Source organism: Micrasema longulum, unplaced genomic scaffold, assembly GCF_059751315.1.
Source record: "Micrasema longulum isolate JH-2025_06_02 unplaced genomic scaffold, ASM5975131v1 h1tg000692l, whole genome shotgun sequence".
NCBI lineage: Eukaryota > Metazoa > Arthropoda > Insecta > Trichoptera > Brachycentridae > Micrasema > Micrasema longulum.
The window spans coordinates 681,994-708,210 of NW_028277888.1; the positions used below are offsets into that span (position 1 = coordinate 681,994).

The 26,217-nt window shown below is 29.7% G+C and overlaps 1 protein-coding gene and 1 long non-coding RNA gene across 3 annotated transcripts in view; one reads left to right on the forward strand and one right to left on the reverse strand.

Moving 5' to 3' along the window:
* LOC148279624 (uncharacterized) overlaps nucleotides 1-26,217 on the reverse strand; it is a 199,718-nt gene that overhangs the window by 36,302 nt on the left and 137,199 nt on the right. Inside the window, exon 1 of one of the 2 annotated variants that reach the window (XM_088229674.1) lies at nucleotides 20,434-20,626. The exons of the other annotated variant lie outside the window; for it this stretch is intronic. The gene's annotated coding sequence lies outside the window, so the exon portion shown is untranslated. Of the gene's footprint in view, nucleotides 1-20,433; nucleotides 20,627-26,217 lie in introns of those variants that run through there. 2 annotated transcript variants of the gene reach the window in all.
* LOC148279625 (uncharacterized) lies at nucleotides 19,667-20,952 on the forward strand. The gene is made up of 2 exons (XR_015822824.1): nucleotides 19,667-20,255; nucleotides 20,295-20,952. It is a non-coding gene; the product is annotated as an uncharacterized LOC148279625 (long non-coding RNA).

Below are 26,217 nucleotides of genomic sequence, written 5' to 3' on the forward strand. Positions count from 1 at the left end.
GTTAAAACTGCCCTTTTCTGAATATTATAAAGATTTTGTATATAATTTTTAGCGCATTTAAATAAGACTCTTTTTGACCCGAAAAAATCATCCAGAGATACGAAAACCCATTCGAATTTCTGACTTCCAAATTTAAATAATTGTATTCATACTATAATTTAGAACCTGCACGCGCATACTGTGACATAAGACTAATTTTAAACAGAAAATTGGCCGTATAATGCAGTAAACAAATATTTATTTAATAGAATGTACGATATAACTCTACTGCCAAATGCAATGTACATAAACTACATATATATATTTTTATAATAATGGAGTTGCATATTTTTTGCCTTGTTTATTATGTACAAGGCTTTTATTAACTGCAAAAGGTATGTTCCTTCTAATTTATCTGACTATGGTAGTAGAAACTCATACAGGAGAAGCCAAAAGCATTAACAGACCTTCCGTTCCACTTTAAGAGCGTTCGGCATTTTATCTCCTATTTTTTTTATTTTTTTTTAATAAATACAATATATTACATAAATTAGGTAATTATAAAAACATGTTTTAAAAAAAGAACGATATATTTTTAAGGTCCAACGAATAATCTTTAAGAACAATAGTAAACAAAGACGAATTGGTCACTAATACACATTATGATACATAGTTAGAGAGGAAGAGTCTAAAGTTGGTAATCCCAGTACGGAAAAGATCCACCTCTCTCGGTAGGCTGTTCAACAGACCAATCAATCTCCCCACAGGCATCATCAAAGGTAAATTTATTCTGTATTCAGGAAGAAAAAATGGTCTGTGTTGCCTAGCTCTTAAATAGTTGCTCGGTACTGCGCTCCAAAATGTTGGGGTTGTATATTTGTGGTCGTTCCTGGTTGTGTCACTAAAAACTGCATCTCTGTAATCAACTAATTTTTGTATAATATTTTTAATCAAAAAATTTCTAATTTAGCTACAAGACTTCTTGCTAAGATTTCCGACCAATTATTTTCACAGTTTTCTTAATCAAGCAAAACTTAACGAAACTTGGTAAATCTTTTTCATACTAGTCTCTGACAAGTTTAGTATATGAGTTATAATATCGGAAGTCAGAAGCCGTTGATTGGTTTCGCGACCCAAATTGTGTACAGAGGATTCCAACATTTTTTAGGTCGAGGTCAAAATGGATAGTTCTATATTTATAATTAATTCGTTTTCTGTATGCAATCTTACTAGTCATACTTGGAGCAAAAAATAAGAGATAGCTTAAAAATTAAACCTTACGTGTTTTAATGTATCTGACAATCACGAAAGTGTCAAAATGAATCTATGAAAAACAATGGACGCCTTAGTGGACTGCAAATATTTGATTTTTTAATTAATTACAAATGCCAAAGATATTTTATTTATTTATTTTATTTTATTTGGGAAATCAACAGTTCTACATACATATTTTTAGTAAACAAACAGATATAGTGTATAAACTCAGAACTAATAACAGATTTCCACATAGTATACAAAGTTAGTAAAGAATATTACATATCAAATAAATACATACAATTTATACATATAAAAATGTTATTTTCTTGTACTCAATAATCAAAGATTTTTTAAATATTTATTTTAAGAACATTATGTTACTGTAAATTGGGCGGGATAAGGACAAGAATGCTTGAAGAGAGGATAAGGAGGGGAGGGGAGATGTACATATTTATTATTATAATGTCTACTAAGTTACATATTACATTTTTAGTGTAAATTTTAAATCTGACAGAGTGATGTTTGTGTAATCTATATTTTCAAATTTTGTATTGTACATTGAAAAAGTCCTACGAAAAAAAGGATTTTTAACATACGATGTTTTACTTATTGGTACATGAAACAGGTGGTACCGTCTACAAATCCTGGCTGGCACATGTATTGTTATTAAACCAAGCAGCTCTGTACAGTCAACCATTCCTGTCATAATTTTGTAAAGCAGTAGTTGGTCCGCACACACACTGCGGTATTGTAGAGAAATGATTCCATGGAAGGTAGAGGCAGTGAGAGTAGATACATTAGAAATACTGGTTTTGTATTTAAGGTACTTTATAAATTTGTTTTGAATATTTACATTATTTATTTATTTATTTTATTTATTTATTTATATGTTTAATAATTACATTATAATTATTCCGCCTTGTAGTCAAATGACTGGCGCATTTCCCCAAGGTCTCAGGCTTGATTCCCGGCATGGATGACATGAAATATTTATTTGAATTTGTGTTATTTCACTGATTAGGCGAAGACTAATAATATTTTCCACATGTAACAAAAATTATTAAGATAGGCGGCGGTTGGTGTACCGATAAAGTTCCATATGCACCACTAGGTTCGGAAATGGACATTTTTTTAAAAAGTTTTATATTTTAAAATAAACATTTGAGGGTTAGTGGATAATATTAATGAAACCATAACATGTCATGATAACGAAGTATTGATAGATTCGGGGTTTATTTTGTAAAACTCCATATTTAAACTTATTATATTAGAAATCAAACACTGATTTGAGTCTACTAAAAACTTTATTTTATTTTTACAAATATAAAAACAAAAATTTCGTTACAATTGTTTCACCTTGTTAAGGCATTCGTTTGAACCTTTAGTCTATATCAATTTATAAATACCCTAAAAAGGCAAAAAACTGTCTGATTTTATCAAAAATAAATCACCAATATTTTGAGTTTGTCCAAATTTTTGTAGACAAGGACTGGATTCGACTCCCCGGGGAGCTGTTGACATTAACGTATTACAACAGAGATGAAGAACATTTAAGAGAAGGTAATATAGAAGTCTAGGCATCTACAGGGCTTATGACCTGTCAATGGCTGGTTTAAGTAGCCACTTTACACACTGTGTAATATTCACCATTCTGCCTATATTTGAACATCTATACTCCTTCAATTTTTTCATATGTTGTTGTTTGTGAAGTTAAAGAGCTGAAACCTTTTTTTATGCGGGTGAGATTTATCTAATTGAATTATTTCACCTACATACTAGGCAACGCCTGTATGTGTTGTTATATGTTAAAAATAAATCAAATTAGTAGACTTAAATTAGTGTTCGATTTGATAATAAGATTTACATATTGTCATTAAATTAATATTTGAAGGACTATCTTTTTTATTTTCATGTTGAAATACAAATAAATATTAAGTTTGTTTATAATCTCTAAATATATTTTATTTACCACTCAATTAATACATCTCTTATGTTATCCAATCAAACTATCGTACTCAAGTTATTGATATTTTTTTATGTACATGCATATTTAATCGTAGTGATCATTTAACTTTTAAAGCCAATTTCACCGTCAATGTATTTTACTTATGACTTTGCAACGCCTGTCATTACACCTAACCTTTTAAAACATAATTAAATTTCCCTTTAAAAAAATAAGTGTTCTTAATTAAGGCCGCAAATATATGATTGATACTGCTGAACAAAAAATACACATTTATTATTTTATCAGTATAAGTTATATGGTATACTATCTGAATAGAGTGATAGACACTTCACCTGTTTAGAGAAGAGTCATCTTTTTATGGAAATAGTTTGTTAACAACTAGAAAGCTCTATGAAATTCTTATCTTTCAATGTTGGATATCAGAATATAATTAAATTAATTTGGTGTACAAATATAATTACGATAAATTTATATATATATATATATATATATATATATATATATATATATTAAGTATAATATTTATGTAGAATAATGTTGAAAGTTTATCGAAACTGACAAAATGAGTTTTGTTTGCATCACTTTTAGTCAATTTTGATAACAACGAAACAAATATTTAACTTTTTTTGGTGCAACTAAGTCTACATGATTCTCATAACGTCCCGCATTCGTTTTAGAATTGTGTTACTTATTATTTATACTTGTTTTAGTATCGACTGTAAATGTTTTTTTCTAAATTATCTTTATATTAGTTGGTTTGTAGCATCATCATCATAATTTCATGTCCGTTCCCTAGTTGGAGCATATGGTATCCACGCAGAGCCGTATGCATCTCTATCGGCTGTCAACTCCTTCCCGTCTCCTAGGTCAGGTTCTTGTCCCAAAATTCTGACATAAACTGTCGACAAGCAGTCAGCAGTGGATGTCCAGGACATCGAATACCGATGCCTTGTAAAGTAAGCAAGTGTGGTTTAGGCTCTCAGTAGGCATCCGCAGTATATGGCGTAGACGACTGTATCGCCTCCGCTTGACGACAGTTGACAAAAATGACATGACAAAAACATGCTTTAAAAGTCGTAACAAAGACCATTATCATCAGACAATACCACATACTTTCAATAACTCATTACACAAATACAAGAGTTACTAGATACTCCACCCTGATGCTGCAAAAACAACTTAAAATTAATACAACCTTCGGTCAAAGAGGATTGGCCCACTACTCGGTTAAAGTGTACAATCTACTTCCATTATCCATTAGGACAATTATTAAGTACTATCTATATAAAATTGCTATTAAGAAATGGATAGTGGAGGTGGGTTGCGCACGGATGAGTAGATCAAGCCAATTAGTAAAAAAATGTTTCCTGATTATGAAATTCTGTTTGCAAACTTATATAAGTTTATAATGTTTTTTATAATTATTTTAGTTTATTTTGCTTATTGCGTTTACGATGATAATTGGGTTAATTAAATTTATTACATTTTTATTTTCTTATTATGTTAAATAACTCATTTAAGGCATGTTTCATTATACTTATTGTAAAATGTTTCCTCCGGCACGGGACACCCCCACACATTATTCTGTATAAAAAAAATAACATAAAAGTATAAATAAATAAATAAATAGACGTATCCGTTAACGCACATTTAATATGAAATCACTTTTTCTCGCATAAAATATCCAGGGCCTGTGTAATATTGCCATACATAGAGATTACACACATCCCTCACAGTTTGGACTTCCCTATGAGGAAAGCTCTCTACAGACTGAGGGCAAGGTTGATTAAGTGCAAATATAATCACCAGAGGTGGGGTTTTCTGAGGATAAAGAACAAGAGCTGCGATTGTTAAGAGGTACAGGATGATCCTCATCTGCAGCTGTGTCCACAAATGCGGCTGACTTGTGAAGAAGATGATTTTTTGAGGATGGCCACTGGCCACTGACAAGGCGATACCTGTCGCTGCATATTGGAGTGACAAAGTCTGAAGTCCGAACCTGATTAGCAAGTAAGCATGCATCCATTTTTGTTTTACATTACGCATTGTTAAATTAATTTATTGTTTTTAAATTGAATTATTTCACCGTGTTGTTTTAAAACCTTGTAAAATTAAAGTAAATTAACATGCAATGCCCGTAGCATGTAATTGATTTTTACATGGCGATACCAACAAAAACCTGTTGTTTTATTTTAATACGTTTTTATGTGTTCTTTGAGATGCTGCAATGAGGAACTTCATCCCTACGGGAAATTGGATAAAAAAACTCTTGCACTCGGTAAAAATAATAGCATTAAATTGTAGCTCAAAGTTTCTTGAAAATCTACGAAAAAAATCACAAAAACTATTTTAATGAAAACGAACTACATAAACGACGTCACTAGTTCATATGAATCAACTAATGATAATATGAACTAATATAATGGATGAACATCTCTGCTGGCGAGCTCATACTAATGAATTAAGCCGCAAAATATTTTTCAGTCTACACTCACTTAGAAGGTTGCAAAAATTCTTACCCATTAGTACTAAATGCATTCTTGTACAAGCATTACTACTACCCATTCTAGATTACGCTGATGTTTCCATGACTGATTTAAGCTGTGAGCAACTCGATAAACTTGAACGACTTCAGAATACATGCGTAAGGTACATTTTTGGTCTTAGGAAATATGACCACATTTCTGATTATCGTAGGCAACTGAAATGGCTCAAAATTAGACAGCGGAGAGACTATCACTCCCTCTCACTTCTGTTCAATGTACTTCATAGTCCTAACGCTCCTATATACCTGTGTGAAAAATTTCAACGCTTATCAGTTCATGGTTTACCTCTTCGTTCTCATTCTCAAGGCACTCTCTTAATACCCATACACAATTCCTCTTTCTTCTCTAACTCATATAGTGTCCATGCGGCTCGACTGTGGAATCATCTCCCATCCACCATCAAAGATGTTACTACATTATCTCTGTTTAAATCACGTCTGAAGAAACATCTCCTTTCTCTTCCTTAATCTCTCCTCCTTTCCTTTTTCCTCTTTCCGCTTTTTTCCTTTTTCCCATTGAGTAATAGTTTTGATTTAAGGTAATTTATAAACATATACGTTTATTTCTATTTTTATATATTTTTCACTTTTTAATCTTTTTTTTTTTTTTTTTTTCTATTGAATATGTTCTGTAACTTGAATTATAAAAATAAAACTTTTATTTTATTGGTTGGTTGGAAGAAATTGCCATTTGGCAATAAGCCCGCCAACGTACAAATAACATTATGTACAAAAAGTTAAATAAATAATAGAGCTGAAAAATATATTCGGTTTACTAACCGTGAACGGATAAATTGACAGGCTAACCAAGAATAAGCGAAAGTGAACCTCTGACGTCACATCCGGAGTAATTTCAGAAATACAAAACTTGAAGAAATCTTTAAAAAATACATTTATTTTAAAAGGATATCTGTAAAAAGATAGACAAATTGATTTCTATTTTTAATGATAATGACAAAGGATTTAAATATTTTTGTTATATTTATTTTTTATTTGTGTACATTAATTATTTAATTTTTAATCTGGAACTAGGGCACGCATGGACATACACTTATGTGTGCTCTGGTAATAATACTGTATATGCAAGTATCTCATTTATAAATATTTTTATACGTATTATGTCCTAATTTTATGTTTGGAAACCTATCAAAATAGATGTTTTATTCAAGTAAATTATATTTATGGCAATATAAAAAAAACATTATTTACTGCCTTGGAACGGGGAAGCTATCTTTTGCTAGGCAGTTTAGATTCATCACCAGCAAAAATAAAAAATATGTATGTACGAGTATACTTTTACTACTTAATTAATTTATTGTAAAAATAATCATATGTAAATTGCTGTAATAAATGTGTAGGTATGTAACAATGAAATAGATTTTTTTTTTTTTATTAAAAAAAACACCGCTCAACTTCCACAATCTATTAATAAATAAAAATAAATTATTCTAAACTTAGCATGGGATATTCCACTTGTAGAACAAAGTAAGTATGCATTACAATTACAATATAATTCATTTTAATTAAAACTAAGTTCATTAAAAATATTATTTTTTAGAACTTCCTTACCAACAAGTAATACAAAATCAACATCCGCATCACCATGACCTGATAACAACTTTGTACGGAAATAAAAACGAAAAAAAATCCAAGCTTTTAATTGAGATATCGAAATTGGCTGAGGATATTTAAATGAAAGGAACGCGATGTCAATCTGACACAGATTTCTGATTAATTGTACGAGCATTACGCATTGGTGATCAATCCACGAACAAATACAATATATTAAAAGTCTTAATTGACATCATGTTTAATGTTTGCTGGCAATGATTGTGTATCCCCTGTCTTGGTGATATATTATTATGCCAATATAAATTAAATGAATAAACAAGTTGCCGGTAGTCGAAAGTTAAAAAAGGCAGGTTTTGGTTCATTATTTTATTTATTTATTTATTTTATTTATATTATTTATTCTATTTATTTTATTTATTTTATTTATTTTATTTATTTTATTTATTTTATTTATTTTATTTATTTTATTTATTTTATTTATTTTATTTATTTTATTTTTATTTTATTTATTTTATTTATTTTATTTATTTTATTTATTTTATTTATTTTATTTATTTTATTTTATTTGGGATTTTCACAGCTATTACATAAACAAAATAATTAGAAAAATCTTAACAATGCTAAAGCCAATTTAAAAAATCCACTGTAAATATAATGACACATAATATATAAGAAAAGAAGTTTAGTAATTGTATTTTTGTGACGTTTGTATTCATGTGTATGTGAATGTGTGTATGCGTGAATGAATGAGGGAGAGAATACATGTGCGTGTGGGAATGAATGAGGAGAGGGTGCGTGTGTATGGGTGCCGAAGTATGAAAATAATATATTTGCTTAAAACTTGTAAATTGTATTAAAAATGGTACAATAAAGAGCTTAGTAAAAAGTTAGAAGCCTTTTTGTTAAAATTCAAATGACGAAATGATATAAATTGTTTTTTTTTTTTTTAAGTATGTTAAATTTCAAAACCGTATTCTGAAAAAAAAAAAGCATTTTATTTTTTAAATTTAACTGATACACATCGAATTAATAATGTGCGACGAGTCCTATACAATACAGTAGGTAACCACAAAATGCAGTAAATACGAAATAATGACAACAATAAAATAAGGTTTGACAATACGCGAACGTTGATTCAAAACGAACACACAAATGCATATTATATGCACCTACATAATATATATAAATAAGAAAATATTATAACAACTATACAATCCTAATGCGCAATACATCAATTTCTTCTCTTGGATTGAAAAATATATATATGTATCAATCGATTTCTATCTGTTCTTTATATTTTATTTTATTTATTCAGGTTCACAAACAATACATACGACATTGGTATAATAATCACAAATTGTTATTTTAGATATTGTTCATCAATGAGGAACTTCAGCTCTACGGGAAATTGGATACAAAAAATGTTTTCTTGCGCGGGGTAAAAATTAGAGCATGAAATTGTACGGTAAAGTTTCTTGAAAATGTACGGAAAAAATATTAGAAATATTTCAATAAAAATGCACAACTTTGAATGACGTCACTGGTTCATATGAATCAACCTATGATCTGAGAGCTATGGAAGATTTCCGGTCTGCTTGTCGTTTCTGGACCAATGGAAAGAACTGAATGAGAATAAGCGGAAATGAACCTCTGACGTCACACGCGGAGTTATTTCAGAAATACAAAACTTTAAAAAATTGTAGCGCTGATAATACGATATACAAAAATTGTAAAAAAAATTGGCTTAGTTTAATAGTCTATTAAATAATAAAAATATAAAAAACGACTGAACAACCTCATTTTATGTGTAATAGGTTTTTTTAATTATTTTTATTTATTTAATAGCATAATTATACATTTGTACAATTTAAAAAAAATTTCACTTGTTATATTTTTACTAAAACTAAAATCCCACCAAGCCACTTTTTGTAGCTTGTTGGTGAAGATTATATTTATACTGACTTAATAATATTATTTTCATTTATAAAAACAATGAATAACAGATAAAAATTAACAGTCGGAAAGATCAGAATAAACATGTTTACACAAATAATAATATATAAATTTATTTTTTAAATACAAGAAAATATATGAAAAATTAAAATATTTACACCTAAGCTACTATTCATATATAAACTCTTGATCGACTAGCCACTCTCTTATTTTGCTCTTGTTACAATGTGAGTTAAATTTAAGTTCTTTTGGTAATAAATTAAAAATTCTAGGTACCAAATATTTGAGAGTTCTATTTCCATATTTATTACATAATTGGCCAGTTTAATTGAATTCTATGATTGTTGTAAAAGTTATTACGATAAATTATTACTCGCAGGTTAGTGCAAATTATTTTACCTAACTAAAATAAGTGATTATTTGGTTTTATAAATTGCGTTACAGTTTTCTTAAAATTATTTAATGAATCGTTAAAGATATCAATATCAGCATTACTTTCTACATTATTATACAATCTTAACATTCATGATAATGCATTAAAGTGCGCCATATTATTATTGAAGAAATGTTGTGTACGATCTCAATCGCCGACTGAGAACATTCAGGGGTACATTCTCTAAACAAAATGTAGAATCAACATTACCATGAATTAATTTATAAAGAAATATCAAGTCTAAAATCTGTCTCCTAAATTCCAACTTATCTGGACCAAAATGTTCTAGGCGCTGATCATAAGACTGAAGGGTTCTGCCCGGGTTACATTTAAATGTTAGGATACAAAGATTTTTTTTTGCACAGTTTTAGACTACAGCTCTAAATTACAAATTACTACGAACCAATGAATTGTATAAACAAATTATTGATGATACCGATTATACTACTTACCGGTAAAACTCCTGAAAAAGATAATTAAAAGGCGATAAGTCCGTTTTGTGCATAGTAGCTGGCACATTAGCTTACCGTACTTTTTTTCTCAAGTTAGTTTTACACTGCAATACCTTCTATGCATCAAAACGATCCAGATAAGCTGCAATTAGAATGCCGATGCCCTATGCACCAATAGAAACGGACGGGAAACGATGAAATACAAATTTATTTACGATAAACGGGCATTTACATAATTAACAATTTATTTCAGTAATATTAACCAAAATGTTTTTTTTTCTACTTACCCAAACATAATTTATAAAGAAAAATATGAACATTTTACGCAACAAAAAAAAAAAATTTTTGGAATGTTGTTAAAAAAATTAAATCGACGCTTTACTCTGATGTTTTTATTGTATATTTTTCTTTGAATAATAATATGTACATTTTTTTCAATTTTTCAATTTTAATAATATGTACATTTTTTTAACATATTATAACAGAGATGAAAAACATTTAAGAGAAGGTAATATAGAAGTCTAGGCATCTACAGGGCTTATGACCTGTCAATGGCTGGTTTAAGTGGCCACTTTACACACTGTGTAACATTCACCATTCTGCCCATATTTTCACTTCTATATTACCTTCTCTTAAATGCTTTTCATCTTTGTTATAATATGTTAATATAAACAGCTCCCCGGGGAGTTGAATCCAGTCCTTGTCTACAAAAATTTGGGAAACCTGTAATTGCCTTTTTTTTCAAAATCGCGTCACTAAAAAAATAAAGTGAATAGATATTAGATAAGTACTATCATTTTTAAAGGTATTACTGACAAAAAATATACTTTACATTTTCATATAACTAAAATATACTACGATTATTTATTGACTGGCAGATATAAAAGTATCGGGTACTTCAGAATGTATTTAAATCACATTTAAGTTATCAAAACCAATAACGTTTCTAAAATAATTATAGTAAGTAATAACATAATAAAAAAATCCTAATATGAGATGAAAACATAATTTAAAAAAATGGGGCGTCAATAATAGACGTCAATCTGGAAAACCAGTTTAGGTGTGCAACTTCAACTATTAAAATAGATTTTTATTAATATCCCTACAGAGATGAGGTAGAATTTTTTTTTTTTTTTTTTTTCTCAAATTCAGGATTATGGATATTCGAGCGTTTACAGGGCCTTTGACCTGTCATTGGCTGGGTTAAGCCTCATCTCTGTAGGGATATTAATAAAAATATATACCTACTCCCCCTTGGGAGAAATCCAGATTTGTGTATGTACAAAATACACGTACCAAAAATAATGTTGTATTAAAATAGATTTAGAAAAATTAAGAGAGCAACAAGAAACTCAAATCTCGCACTGAAAGAAGTGGTCATTGATAATTGGAGTTTCTTAAAATAAAATTTGCAATATTGTTTGATTTAAGTGTCTTGATCAATAATTTTGATCGTTGAAAATAATTTTGATTATTAGTACTATACAAATACATTTTTCTGATGGTTCAATGTGCGTTTTCTTTTAACATCTGGTTGTAGTATTGTTTTTTCACAATTTCTTTGATTGTACTTCCATATTAGGCCTTTTTATGCTGCTTCAGGTTTACTGACTACAAGTTAGGTTCTGGAACTTAGGTTGAATGGAACGCAATACGGGTGCTATATCTAGTTTATACATACTCGTATTATTAATATGAATTTTGTTGAGGTTGTCTTTTGATATAATGAAGAAACATAATATATGTTTAATTACCATTGAAATATTTAAAAACGCAATCTGAACGCCTTGGTAAACTATCAAGGTCCTGTTTTTTGCCTGTCCGGATTGTCGAGGCCCTACTTTGAACTGCGTCACAAGTTCACTCGTATAAACCAATGATAGTGTTGTGATTGATTACCTCTTTTCATACCCCCTCTATCCCACTAGCTGACAAATTTCAAAATAGAGGCTTAGCGGGTTATTCCTATAAAAATAATTATAATTATAATTAATTTATTTTTAAAAACTGTTGTTTTTGATGTCACTTTAATAAAAGAACCTATATTTTAGAAAACAATTATGGAAAATGATTATGTACGACAGCATAACTCTATACACAGAAAGCTCCAAAGCGTGAGGGAAGGTCAGAAAATATTATGATTGATCATGAAAATGCCTGTTCGGGGTCATTTGGAAGGTAATCAATACTCGTGACTGAGCCTCAAAGCAATTGTTATTGAGGTACCAACGTACATACGTTCATATAATATAATCATACAGCCAAGTACTAGACAATTCAATTTGGCGTTAGAACAGTATATAAGCATATTGATGGAAGTAAAAGAACATGATATATTATCAATGTTGATTGACATTTCAATCCAGTTCATTAGCACATCTCCAAATTACCGCAAGAAAAATACTTTTCATTCCTCGACATAGCACATCATTTTTCAGCTATTCCTTTTCCGTCCAAGCTGCCAGGCTTTAAAATGAGCAACCACTTCTTATAAAAAATACACCTTCTCTAGCCACCTTCATGAAACGCCTAAAACATTATTATATATCCCCAGAATTCTGAACTCCTAGAGTTTATACTGATTTTTTTTTCTCAAATATATTTTTTTTATCCGTTTTTCTTTTCTTTGTTCCTCTTTCTCTCTCCTTCCAAACACATTATCAGAACCCACAATCCTCATCATTTAAATACGTATAACATAATGTAGTTTAAAAAATATATTAATGTTTATATGTGCAAGCCTTATATCTCAATTAGAAATAAGCTGTTATTTTTAATTAATTAGGTTTTTTTTTTAATTTTAATTTTACCGTTTTTATTTTTTTTTGTTTTTTTACAGTGCACATAAGAGGTAAAAAAGAGTATTCAAAAAATAAATGATAATTACATAGCAATGAAATAAATATTAATAGTAAAAATAGTAAACAAAAAATCCCACAAAGGCATGGCCTGTTCGTGGGTATACAAAAAAATGTTTGCTCCTATAATAAATAGACAGTTATAATATTTTTGAGTAAAATAAGACAGAGAAAAAAAAATATTCTGTAAAAAATTACATGGTATTTTTTTATAGTAATTAAAATAGGAAAAAAAATATTAAAAAAACATTAAAATATTCCTTATTATTAAAGGGCAACAATATGTATCATAGAAAAAAAGAGTTTATATCTTTTGTTTGAATCCAGGATAGTGGGTGTTTGTTAAAATAAGGAAAATTTTGAAAGTTTAGAATCAATGAAATATTATCAGTAAAAAAATCATTCAAAATATTTAGGCCTATAAAATACGCATGGCTCTGTGCGAGCCTCGCTTTACAATGTGGTATTTCTAACACACGATTTCTTCTTTGACTTGATCTATTTGAATTACTTGTAAATAAATAAAAATAAATATGTATGTATCTTTTGATTGTATTTATGGTTTTTAAGTACACATTTCGACCAATCTCTTCTTTTGACCAGTTTGTTTTTTGGTTGGCTGGAAGGTAATGCTTTTAGCAATAAATCCCCCAAAGTATTTATACTTTGTACTTGAAGTTTAAAATATTGAAAAAATGGGTGTTAAGTGAATGAGAAAAAACTACTTAAATGGTCAACTGAAATCTAATCGTTGATTTGTGCCTTGTCGATTACTGGTAACATTTCTGATAATTAGTAAGACATCTGGGCCCCGATTACAAAGGAAGTTAACAGAGTTATCTTCGACTGTCTATAAAGAAAACCCGATATGTGTGTTTGAAAATAAGTATATTTGCATTAACATTTAAAAAATCTTCGTCGGTAATAGGATGGGGAGGCACTAATAAATCAATATTAAAACCTCTCGAATTTGCTCATAAATCAATAGTTAAAATAATTTTTAAAAAGCCTTTCAGGTACCCCAGCATCAAGTTATTTGAGGAATTGGTGATCTTAGATATAGGGCAATCATATATTTTTAGAACAATAATATTTGTGAAAGCAAATTATTCCACCAAATCCCAAAAAAAACACTCCCACACTACCAGAAGTCAAACTAGAGGATGGGTCGTGGGGTCTATCACAAACTCTAAATTCGAGCAAAGAAATTTCAGGTTTCTGGGCCCCAAAATATTTATTATGTTACCCGAACATTGTAAAACCATGACCCAGATTCAATTTTAAAAATTTGTAAAAAATTGGTTAATGGGGTCAGGTCAAGAAAAATCGGAAAATCTACTCAAAATATATTTTTTAATAATAAATGGTATAAATTATATTGTATAACTGTATAGTAAATTAACTAGTAGGTAGTAATGTTATTGTTTATTTTTGCATAAAAATGTCTGCCTTAAAACAGGTTGTTCCTAGTTAGGCAGGCTAGACATGATCCATAGAAATCTATAACCTAAGTGTGTATGTAGTAGATAAAGTAATTGTAATTTGGTTAATAAACTACAATAATAATAATAATTATTATTATGAACCTATTATTGAACATGTTTTGAAGAAAAAAATGTACGCATATTATGCTTTTCATACAGAAAACTAAATTATTCTGTATAGATAAAATTGAAGATAAATTGTAACCAGGGTCCTGGAATGTCTTTAAATTGACCCAAGCAATATCATCATTCAATTTAATAGATGTTTTTGGCTTTTTTTGTGGCGTTCTGCTACTATCTAGGTAGAGAATCTGAAAGAGACGAAAATTTGACATAAAACTGCATATCTATAATACTTAACTAAAAATTTGCTTTTTGTGACTTGTAGACAATCAATTTTAACATATTTGGGATGGAATTTTTATGGCTTTTGTCTTTGGCTGGTTTTAGTAAAAACTTTGCACACTGTGTAACATACACCATTTTGCCAACGTAATAATTTTTAAATCGATGTTGCCAGGACGAATTTACGAATCAAAATCATTACAAGTAAGTTGTAAAACTTATAACCATTTTTTTATTTGATCATTTAAAAAAAAAAATTATATGTGGGTACTAGAAGTAAACTTAGAAATCCCCACCATAACTGTAAAATGAGTTGTTTACCTACTTCTATTGATTTGCGAGAATACTATTTTTTTAGAGATGTATCTATGACTAATTATCTAACACAAGGTTATAAAAAATATTTTTTGTCACAATAATAAGTATCACAGCAAAACAAACATTATTACTTCGTTTTCTCTCCTTATAAAAGACATTAAATCGACAGATACTCTTATCTTGCGACTTCTTTCCCATGGCTATTATATTAATAATCAAATAAAATCAATGAATTAATATGCATAATACAATTTCCATGAATGTCTTCTCACGGCCATAGATATTCAGTCGTATAATGTAAGATGAGTACATACCTTCATACTTGCATCAAAGCAGTAGAATCTACCATTAAATGATCCATAAAGTCAAGAAAGTAAAATTACTACTTATAATGATAACAACGACTAATCCATGTTAACTTTATTGTTGTTTTAATATTATGATCACATTATGTAACTCAAATAATAGCTAGTTTTAACTAAAAGAATATCATGTGTATTTTGTATATTTTTATAAAGGCCTGAATCAGATTGAAAATTTTGTGTATTTGGGCAGGTTTACCAGAGATAAAAAACCTACCCAAATACACAAAGACAAACTAGAGAAAGAAGGATAGTTGCCGGGAAAACTTTAAAATAATTTTTTGTCGTAGGAAAATAAATTAGCAATTAAGTCCTGGTTCTTATTTATTTATTTTGGAGAAAGGTGCAGTCAACAATGGTTAAATTACAAATTAAAGATATGGTTGAAAGGTAAACCAGCAAAGTTTCTAAATAATAATTATACAACGTAAATAATAATTATACGAAGAGCAAGTGGGAGAGTATCGTAGCCAGATAGAAAGAGTCTTCATTTTTTTTTTAAATAATTAAGGGGCTCGTTAAATATATTAATATATGAAAAAAAAACATTATAATTTAAGCAAAAACTATAGAGGAAAGGGTGTTGTGCGTAGTTAGCGCTGCAGACTGGCAGATGGAAAAAATATATATTACATCAAAATTATTTTACTTATGCGAGCGAAGTATGGAAATGGAAAATCAAGGATAAAAATAAGCTGAATGCTGGAGATGTGATTTGTCTCGAATGTGTCGTAAAAATATATGTGACAGGTGCACAAATATCGAGATCCGAGCAGCATTATCAACAAAACACAGAAAGGAGTGGTGCGCTGGTTTGGACATGTAGAGCGAGTGGATTGCGAAAGTATGGCAACAAGGATTTGCGATGTGAATGTGAATGTATCCAGAAAAAGAGAAAGACATGACATGACTGAATTTGACAAATATTTTAATATAGACATTCAAATCCATTTATTTTACCAAAATAATATTGCAAATAACAAAATATTTAACCCTTGAGCAATGGTTCGATATGATTAGGGTATAATACCCTCCAATATCAAGAGTATTTGCTTCATAAACATACGAAAGATGTCTATCTCCAAAGTGGTAATGCTCAGCTGACTGACTTCTCTTCCAATTGGCATAACCAAAGCCAGGTTAGTTCTGGAAGCCGGGAGGCAAAAGAGTATTTGCTGACGCTGTCGAAGATAACCATCAAGAACATGCAAATTGAAACGCTCTAAAATGGCAAAATCCTCGATAAAACCTCGTATCATCATTCCCTTCCCGCACCTAATAGTGCATAGGGCACTGCATTAATACAGAATTTGCGACCCATCTTGATCATTTTTGTCACATAAAGGTAAAATGATCAGTCCAGGGACGATGAAATATTCTTGTTTAAAAATACCCTTTTAAATAAATATTTCATATCAATCATGTCGGGAATCGAACCCGAGACCTCTTGTATGGTAAGCAAACGCGCTAACTATTAAACCACGAGGCTGACAAAATGACTCAGTGGCATAAAACAATGCATCAGTGAGAACCCATGTCAAAAGTGGGAATAATCGTCGTGCGTCCATGAGAAGATGTATGAATGTAAATAAAACGAGGTCTGTATCTTCTCTGCCTACCCTCACGGGAAAACGATGTGATTGTTAGTTTGCTTTGAGCTCTTGATGATTATTTTCCACATTTTGGAGAACGCGGTTTACTTAAGAATGTGATTAAACATAGAACTTTATAGTGGTCGAACTTGTAAAATCGTCATTCAATTAAATGAAAATAAAGATTTTCGCAATAAGTTTGATTTGTAGATTTATTTGAAACGGATGTCATAATAATAATATTTAAGTTACACTAACTAAAACGTCTTTCACAAAAAATGAAACCATGTCGAGTAATATACTCGTAAAAATAGCCATAGACTAAAAATAAACTTAAATGATATTAAGTCAAATTAATAATTATTTTTAGTGATTCTCTTATTTTACCGGAGTTCACTGGAAAATCTTAGATTGAGATAATATTTTGACCAGCAATACCATTTCTAAAATGTGTTGGTGTAATTATTGAATCAAAGTAAAACCTAATTTTATCGTAAGTGATAGATCATGTTTCATTGAACGGGATTTTCTTTTTTATTTGAGTGGGTATGTCCAATTTAATAAAATTTCTGTTTTTGAAATACTAAATACCGATAATTATAAAACATAAAAAACTATTTTTGGATATGGCTTCTTACTTCGTGGTCCAAAATAGATTAAATAATATTTTTTTTTACATCGAGAAAACTGTAAATTCCACTGAAAAGAAATTCTTTTATATCTAGGGTAAACATTTAATACAAATTTTATTTATAATACTCAGACACTTATTTATTTTTCATGCTTGAGGTTTTTTTTGTCTGACTCATTTTATAGGATACTAAAAATTACTGATGAAACGAATAGTGGCTAAGCCAGAAACCGAATATTCGGCGAACCCCTTAACCGGAGAGCCGGTATTTTTTTATTTATTTAACCTACTTTTAAATAGCATCCGGGCATTTATTTATTTTAATTATTTAACTTTTTGTGCATAATGTTAATTGTACATAGGCAATTTCTTCCAAACAACGAATGAAATAACACTTTTATTTTTATAATTCAAGTTAAAAACATATTCAATAGAAAATAGAGATAAAAAAAACTAAAGATATTTAAAAATATAAATAAATGGATTTGTGTAAAAATTACCTCAAAACAATACCATTACTCAATGGAAAAAAGGAAAAAAAATGAAAGAAGAAAAGAGGAGAGATTAAGGAAGAGAAGGGAGATGTTTCTTCAGACGTGATTTTAACAGAGATACTGTAGTAACTTCTTTGATGGTGGATGGGAGATGATTCCACAGTCGAGCCGCGTGGACACTATATGAGTTAGAGAAGAAAGGGGAATTATGGATGGGTATTAAGAGATTTCTTTGAGAATTAGAACGAAGAGGTAAACTATGAATTGATTCGCGTTGATATTTTTCACGCAGGTATATAGGAGCGTTGGGACTATGAAATACATTGAACAGAAGTGAGAGGGAGTGATAGTATCTTTGCTGTCTAATTTTGAGTCATTTCAGTTGCCTACAATAATAAAAAATGTGGTCATATTTCCTAAGACCAAAAATATACCTTATGCATGTATTCTGAAGTTTTAAGTGAATTAATGAAATAAATAAATATATTTTTAGTAATTTACTCAGGGAATTTAAAAATAATTTATTATCAATAGTTCTGCTTTCATAATTTAGTATAATGTAATAAGGAGAACGTCATGTAGCTTTAATATAAATATCAAATAAGATATTTAAATAATAACATTTTTCAGAGTTTGCAGAAATTCAATAAGGATAGAGTTAAAATTTAACATTCCAGTCATAAAAAAAGGACTTAAATTAAACAACATGGAAGTGTTTCACAATAAAAAATCTTTATAAAATAATATTCCCCTTATAAATAATAAATAGTCGGCCTCGTGGTGTAATGGTCAGCGCGTTTGCCTACCATGCAAGAGGTCTCAATGAGGAAGTTTGGTATTATGAGAAATGGTATATTAGAAACGTTTTCTTGTGTGAGGAAAAAAAAACATTAACTTGTACAGCGAAGTTTTTGAAACTGTATGAGAAAAATAATAAAAATGAATTACTTTGTACGACGTCCTAGTTCTTCCGAATCAAACAATGACAGAATGTTGTGATAGATTTCTAGTTTACAACGAGCTAACTCACAAAGCAGCGGAACTCACCGAAGAGAACTTGTGACGGCACACCCGGAGTAATATCAAAATTTAAAATCTTTAAAAAATCATAGCACTGATTTTAAAATTTAAATTGGTTTGATAGTCTATTAACAAATAAAAAATAAAGAATCACTGAACTTCTCATTACAAAGGATGGCGAGTCTAGTTATATTATAAAATAGATTTTGATTTTAATTTCAACTTATTTTTTAAACTACTTTAAGTTATGTGCTGGTTCATTAGAGTTAAGTCTAATTTTGTATACTATTCTTCTCTTAGTGCCCTGTCAGGTATCTCCAACGTTGGCGATTACTCTGGCAAAAGTTTCTCTGTCTAGAAAAAATCTGCTCCACAGTCCAGTCTCATATATTTCATTTCATTTCATTTTTTTTTGCACCACAACAGGCCTGGAGGCTCAATTACAGTGGTGAATTACATTACAGAACAACAAGGCTTGAGAAAAATCACATTTTAATTTTTGTGTTCTCACCGGGAATCGAACCCGGAACCTTCCGCGTTTTTATCGAAAAACCTTATCAAAATGGTTGGAAAAAATATTAATATATGACCGTTTTACAAGAGATTAGCATAATTTGAGCGAAGTTACGCGCGTGCGCATAAGTCATGACTAATCACGACATGTCCGCATTTACCTCACATTACGGTATTTCTACAACAAACGTTTGGAGGATGTAATTTACGAGAAATCTTCATCAATTTCCCGCCACTCCGTTATGTACAATAAAGGACATCAATCCCACGGTAAATCGACATATTGCATTTTCGTAACGTACTTCTACCACCTACCTATAATTTATAATATCTAAATTGAACTTAAAAGTAGTTTTGTCACTGCAAAACTATCTTATAATAATATATGGCTATTTTACAAAAAGAACGGCTATGCGATGTTTAATGAGATGCCGAAATAAATTAAAGAAGGTACTGTGAGTATTAAATAACGAACTTCCACGTGAATGCGGGGCGTGAAATAGCGGGAGCGAAGCCCTAGGGCTTCTACAATATTATTGAGCGAAGTGGATTGTAATTAAATTTAATGAAAATAAGTGAGTATCCTCGATATGCGGTATGCAGTTTCAATCAGTCACAACCCCAGCCGATGAGTTGGATTACGAAGGGATGCCACTAACCTTATCTTCATTCTTGATGGACTTGCCAGATCTGACTTGACACTTGTGACCGGCACTAACACGATGGCAGGTCTCAATCTGGAGCCCAACACTGGTGGTTGGTGGAAAGTTATATGATGCGGCACACGTTCAACGAAATAAACGCGCTATGTACGACACGAGGTCTTAATGTGGCGGGTGATCAAAGCATACTGAGGTGAGAGGTGAACAGCGGTTGTGGTAAAAAGAATGTAAAAGTTGTGACAATACTTGACCCATGCATATCCACATAATACGTAACCAAGTAATGTTCCTAAAAAATAAGAAAATATTTTTTTTAAATTGCAAAAAAGTGGTAGGTAAAGGAAAATGATATTACAAAAATTTGAATTCATAAACAAATAATTTCTTCAAATTTTATTTTATCAGTAAACCTTTATTTTATATGAAAATACATAGGTACGCATAAAGAAATAAAAAATATAACTATTCAGGTTGAACTTACCAAAAGAGAGCCAGGCTTTTATGTTAGGCAAGTATACAAAATAATATAAAATAGAAATAGAAATGCTTATTAAATATAAAATAATAAATGAACTATTAAAAATTGAAAAAATATAGCACTTATTCAAAATATATAAATTAATTCATATTTATAGGTATATAAATAAATATGTATAAAAATATATAAACCTTTTTATACAATACATACGCTACATATATACTCACATACCTTTTATTATAAAAATGCAGTTAATGTTAACTATAGAGGGCGGATTTTCTTTCATTTATTCTTTAAAATTTTCGTAATGGTATTGTTAACATACATATTACAATTGATAAAATAACATTTTCGAGATAGGAATATAGAATTCTAAGCATCTACTGGGCTTTTGACCTGTCATTGGCTAGTTTAAGTGGCCACTTTCCACACTGACTGACATTCACTATTCTGCTTATTTGAACACTCGTTCAATGCTTTCATCTGTTGATGTTTGTGAAGTTAAAGAGCTGAAACCTTTATTTATGCTCGTGAGATTTATCTGATTTAATTATTACACCTACATACTAGACAACACCTATTAAAAAAATAAATTATATACCCTTTCATAGACCAGGAAGATTTATCAACAATATTTTGAGTTTATCCAGAATTTGTGTAGGTCACAAATCCTGTAGATGCGTAGACTTCTATATTCCCTTCTTTAAATTATTCTTAGTCTCTGTTGATGAAATTCGAACAAACTCAAAATATTGGTGGATACTTGTATTTACAGAAGTGGTAAATATTTTAGCAAAAACTACATAAAAAAGAAGAAAACAAACTTATTCTTGGTGTAAGATAAAACATACTATACATAAAAGGCCTTACTTATTAGATTTCCTTATACCAGGTTCACATTAAGAAATAACTAAGCCCGGTTGAACTACTTATAACCGATATAAAAAAAGGCTTACTTTCAAACATATTTATTACCTGGAATTAATTCTATTAATTCACGGGTTATTTCATGTTTAATTTTTTAAAACAGTCAACACTGATATGTGCGCGTGCGCAGTAACTTTTATATCAACAACAAACAAACGTCAAAATCAAATCAGGAGTACTGTACGTGCAATGGAGCACATGGAGAAAACCGTTATTAAAATAAATCAAAATTGGGAAGAAGAGAAGAAGGTAAAGACGAGTTCTTTAGATTATTCGTGTTTCTTTTTTATCACAATTAATTAAAATACACACAAACCTTTAGATATTATTGAAAATTGCTTGAAAAAGATCGCAGGACCTCAAAATTGTTTAATTTTTTTTTTTTAATCTGATAAACTATCCATTTTAATTACCGAAAAATATAACTTTTGGCAGATCGCGTGCTTATTCCAGCGTTATACACATAATGTGCAGGTATAAGTTTCCATGGTCGCTATCCCAGATTCAAACCGAGTTTAACTCTATGCGAGGTTTATACGTAATACTTTTTGCTTTACCATCATAATTCTACCACTATTCTCCAACTTAACTTTATATCCGATTTATAAGTAAGGTCCAAAGTAAAATACAATCCAAATGTTTTTTAATAAAATACGACAAAGAATAAATAATGATATCCTTATGCCGGTCTCAACACTTGTAGCTAATCCATGAATGGGGGTGAGTAAATCCACCCTGCAGTGGCTTGGAGAAGCGAATTATTGAAACTTACACGACAGTAAATTTAATTCAACCAATTAAAACTTACTGATTAGATATAAATTTATAATTCCTGGCTTTACAGATTTATTTGTTATACATAATTGTTTATGAAGAAAAGTCGTAAATATTTTTTTACTTTTTAATGTTTGTAACTTGAAAGCTTAGTATACGGGAGAAACTAAGGTCATTTCTTGAGATGTCTTTCTACGCATATTTAAAACTTTCTACAAAGGGGATCCCCCCAGGGACTTGACCATAAGCTACAATACCGTGATATTTGAAATGAGTGGCTATCTCCTCAAACTGTAACCCTAATTACAAGACGTTGAACACGACTTCACTAATAGTAAATTGATATCTTCTTGTCATACAACAGAGTCGGATGTAGATATTTTTTTATTTTGCTATTAATTTTAGTTGAATTTTTTTTTTTTTTTTTTTAATGAGTGTTGGTTACTTTTTTCTTGCTTTTTATCCATGGCTCATATTTCCTGTAATGTGTACATATCAGTCATAGTTGTGACGCCAAGGCTCGTCACGATAGTCAAAAAAAATAATGGTCGGGAACAAATAAACCTGAATCGTAGCGTGGGCTTAATTAGGGGCGCGGCCGATCGAATGACCGTTTTTGCGGGAATTAAAAATATTTTTTATGCTACTAATAAGTAACAATTTTTAATTTACTGGACAGTATTTCATAAATCTTTATTCCTTATATAATATTTTTAAAAAGTCGTTTTTCCCATTCAAGATTTTTAAAATCATAAAAACGCAAATATTCATATTTTAAAAGATTTGAGCAAATTTGATTGCAAACCGAGCTAAAATAAATAGTATTTAATCTCAACTAAGGATTTATTTAGAAAGTCTAGGCATTTGGTAAAATAGCTTTTGAAATACGAAATTATTTACAATTAAAAGTTTTTGTCTTCCGCGAGTCTTTTATTCCGAAAATCTTAAAAACTTTGAAAGGTTTCGCTACTCACTACACCCCTGGTAACAGGAGCACAAAGCTTCTTTCAAACATACCGAAACAAGTTTATAAAGAAGTTTGTAGGTAATTTGAATTGCCTTCTTGTCCTACGGCAAGATAATGTGATTTTAAACCAGTGAATTAAAATTAACCTTTAGACAGTAAGACAACATCATAACTGCCAATTTTCTAATACTCTATGCCTGTCACAGCGTACACAAGATGGTGTCATGACTGTGAAATATGAAAACAAATTTGTCATCAAATGGCGAATCGTAGTAACAATTACTGTGGATAAAATTGCGATAACATTATTGACGACCTGACAAAATTCACTCAATATTTTTATTGGGGGATACTATAATCTTGCCGTGTTTGATATGACGATTTAAAAAATATATATACACGAATAACACATACAACTTTTACTACTTTTTGAATCGCATATCAATAAAATTACCTTGAAAGCATTGAGCATATTAGGTTTCATAATTCGAATGAGTAAACACTTTGATAATCTAAAGGCCCAAATTTCATTATATTATACGTTTGTTAAAAGCCATTTGGAATACGCATCTCAGATATGGAATCCCCAGTATGCTATATATATATAACAAGAATAGAAAACATTCAGAACAAATTTATAAAGTACCTAAAATACAAAACCGGTCTTTCTTATGTATCAGCTCTCGCTGCCTCCATCTACCATGAAATCACTTCTCTACAATACCGCAGAGTGAGTGCGGACCAACCACTGCTTCACAAAATTATGACAGGAATAGCTGACTGTGCAGAATTACTTAGTTTAATAACAATATATGTTCCAGCCAGGATTTGTAGACGGTACTACCTGTTTCATGTATCAATAAGTAAAACATCGAATGTTAAAAATACTTTTTTTCGTAGGACTTTCTCAGTGTACAATACAAACTTTAAAGATATAGATTACACAAACATCACTCAGATTTAAAATTTACACTAAAAATGCATTATGTAACTTAGTAGACATTATAATAATAAATATGTACGTCTCCCTTCCCCTTCTTCTAGCATTCTTGTCCTAATCCCACCTAATTTACAGTAACTTACTGTTCTTTTAAAAAAAGTATTTTCTTTGATTATTAAAAAATATATACATGAATATAACATTTTTATTTTCTTTACTAACTTTGTATACTATGTGGATATCTGTTATTGGTTCTAAGTTTATACACTAAATCTGTTTGTTTACTATAAATATGTATGTAGAACTGTTGGTTTCCCAAATAAAATTAAATTTTTTAAAAAAAAGATTAATTCTACTTTTGACATTTACATATGCGTAGTTAAAGTGATAACATAGAATTATTACTAAAATAAATGCTTTCATTAATGGATGTTAAATGAAAAAAATTGATCAACACACATACGAGTCGTCTGTCAATTTTTTACTTATATAACAACTCGCTGTGGTACTTGTCAATAGTACGAAAATAACTTTATCGAAAACAGCGACACATAAATATGGAAATCAACCAATAATGCTTGACAAAAGTCGCACTTTTCCGTCTTTCCAATTGTTCCAAGAAGCTAAACTTTTAGACATAAGACAAATATATTGTTTTCAATGTTTAAAATATAAATTTACGAACCAAAATTTATTTACAAGTAATTCAAATAGATCAAGTCAAAGAAGGAATCGTGTGTTAGAAATACCACATTGTAAAACGAGGCTCGCACAGAGACATGCATATTTTATAGGTCCATAAATTTTTAATTCTTTTTTTACTGATAATATTTCATCGATTCCAAACTTTCAAAATTTTCCTTCTTTTAAAAAACATGCACTATCCTGGATTCAAACTAAAGATATGAACTCTTTTTTTCTATGATTTATTTTGTTGCCCTTTAATACTAAGGAATATTTTTGTGTTTTTTTAAATATTTTTTATTTCCTTTTTAAATTACTATAAAAAAATACCATATTATCAGTTACAGATTTTTTTTTCTTTCTTATGCTATACAAAAATATTATAACTGTCCACTATTTATTATAGGAGCAAAATTTCATTAACATTTTCTTGTATCCCCACTAACTGGCCATGCCTTTGTGGGATTTTTTGTTTACTATTTTTTTATTAATATGTATTTCATTGATATGTAATTATGCTTCATTTTTTTAATACTCTCTTTTATTATTATGTTTATAGTAAAAAACAAGAAAATTTAAATAAAAAAATAATTTTAAAAAATAAGTATAAGCAGAGAGGTGAATGTTACAGTGTGTAAAGTAATAATGTATCCCAGCTGAAAAATTATCTCATTTTATAACTACCCCTACCCAGAATGATTAGCAGGCTGGTTATCGAACATCAGGTTGTAAAATATTTTGGTAGTGAATTATATAGCTTTAGTAATCAATTTAATAATAAATAATAATAGTCAATAAATTATTCGCATCACAAAATTAGTTTTAATATTTTCACAAATGCAATAAACTTGGCTAACATGAGCAATTTGATCTGCTGATTTATCTCATTCCATTTTCCCAGGACAACCATTTTTTAAAAAGTGGTTTACTTTTACCCGTTCCCACCCAAATATACATACATTCAAACACATATATAATCCCTCACATATATATATGCAAACATATAAACTG